Genomic DNA, 2,340 nt, shown 5'->3' with positions numbered 1-2,340 from the left:
AAATATTTTTTTTTCGTAAAAAAAAGGTTTTGTGTTTTATTTTTATTTGTACATATTTTTCTAAAATTTTTTTTTTGCATGCTTTTTTTTTAACCTTCGCGTTACCCGGAGCCACCCGGGGTGACCCAAACGTTTTTTTTTACCAGTAATGCATTTTAGTAATATTAATAGTAATTTTTTCGAAAATTGATGAACGCTCGAGTAGATTTTAAGCATTTTTTTATCACCGGGTCACCCCAGGTGGCTCCCGGTAGCGCGAAGGTTAAATGTTTCTTATGTATGTATATATATATATATACTAGGGGGCTATGCCCCCTGCGCGCTTCTCGCGCCAACCCCCATCCCCTCTCCTCTCTTCCCTTCCCGCACCCTAAATTTAAAGGTTAAGATCGTTTCAAGACTCTGAATATAGCCGCAAGTCCCCCCCTTCTCTTCTACCCCCCTTCTCTTGACTTTCGGCTATATTCAGAGTCTTGGAACAGCGGTTTCGCGCGCCAACTCCCATCCCCCCTCCTCTCTTCCCCTCCTTTCCCGTCCCCCAACCCTAAATTTAAAGGTTAAGATCGTTTCAAGACTCTGAATATAGCCTCAAGTCCCCCCCTCCCTTTTCTTCTACCCCCTCCTTCTCTTGACTTGCGGCTATATTCAGAGTCTTGGAACAGCGGCGGCGTTGGCGGCGATATCTTTTTGTAATATAGGTAGATATATATATATATATATAAATATATATAAAATTTCTTTTAGTTTTCTTTCTTATTTGAAATTAATTTTTATTTCCATTTTTAGGGTTTCGTGGCCCATGGCCGAAAGCCTTATAGTTTCACTTTGGCGTCCGTCTGTCCGTAGTACAAACCCCAATAGTTGACATGTCCCAGTAGTTGACCTGTCTCAGTAATTGACATGTCCCAATAGTTGACATGTCCCAATAGTTGACATGTCCCAATAGTTGACATGTCTCTATAGGGGCATGTCCCAGTAGTTGACATGTCCCTATAGTTGACATGTCTCTAATAGTTCATGTCTTAATAGTGGACATTATCGAATGGACATTTTACCTACACAGAAAAAACCTGAATTCAAATTGAGTATAGATTCTACACTCAATTTGATTCGCAACAAAAATGAAACTGGTTGTTTCATTTCGAGTTCTAAGGTAGAAGTATCAAAATGAAACAGGCAAGTTTCATTTTGAGAAAAAGAAAAATCGAAAAATATTGTGAAATAACGAATAATTTTGCACAAAAACATGAAATATAATAATTACAAAGAAGTAAATAACACGCTAGACTTAATATATTTGATTAAAAATTGCTTGTAATCGCGTAATAAAATAATAAAGGAAATATGTTTTTAGGTTAGAAAAATGAAAACATGTGTTTTGACAACAGGAACGGTACTGCCAACTTAAATAATAGCGGTAAATTTAAAAACTTATGAAATTAATTATTATCTACGTAAATAATAATAAATAATTTTTATTTAAAAACTTCTAAATATTCATACTGGTCAAAATAATCTTTCTGGTGTTGTTGAAATATTAGAAACAATAATTGAAATACAAAATTACTCTGCTTATGATGCCAACTTAGAAATCTGAAATTCCAGCCAATATCATTTTGAATAACATGAAGTTCGTCCCATACTCATTTCGATACCCAAAAGAAAATGAGTTGCAACAAAAATGAGTCCAAGTTTTTTCTGTGTAATGTTTTTGTTTGTGAATCAAAAAAGATAAATGATAGAAAAAAGACCTCCACTCCGCAGCCACTCTTTCTTTTTTCTTTCATTTACCTTTTTTATCAATTTTGATTTTTGCCAATTTTTAGGGTTTCGTGGCCCATGGCCGAAAGCCTTATAGTTTCACTTTGACGTCCGTCTGTCCGTAGTACAAACCCCAATAGTTGACATGTTTGTTTTGGGGCACCACAGATCCTAAATTCAAATTTTGGGGCCCCACAGATCCCAAAATAAACTTATGGGGCACCACAGATCCCAAAATCGAATTTTGGGGCCCCACAGATCCCAAATTAAACTTTTGGGGGCACCAGAGATCCCAAATTCGAATTTTGTGGCACCATAGCTCCCAAATTCGAATTTTGGGGCACCACAGATCTCAAATTCAAATTTTGGGGCACCATAGCTCCCAAATTGAAATTTTGGGTCCCCACAGAACCCAAATTCGAATTTTGGGGCACCACAGATCCCAAATTCAAATTTTGGAGCACCATAGCTCCCAAATTCAAATTTTGGGGCCCCACAGATCCCAAATCTCCATTTACTGAATGGACATTTTCCCGAATGGACATTACATGAATGGACATTACATGTCCCATTAGTTAA

This window comes from Leptopilina boulardi, unplaced genomic scaffold (genome assembly GCF_019393585.1).
Source record: "Leptopilina boulardi isolate dan_hultmark-lab unplaced genomic scaffold, ZJU_Lbou_2.1 LbouV2_44, whole genome shotgun sequence".
In the NCBI taxonomy this organism is placed as follows: Eukaryota; Metazoa; Arthropoda; class Insecta; order Hymenoptera; family Figitidae; genus Leptopilina; species Leptopilina boulardi.
This window is presented reverse-complemented; position numbering follows the sequence as displayed.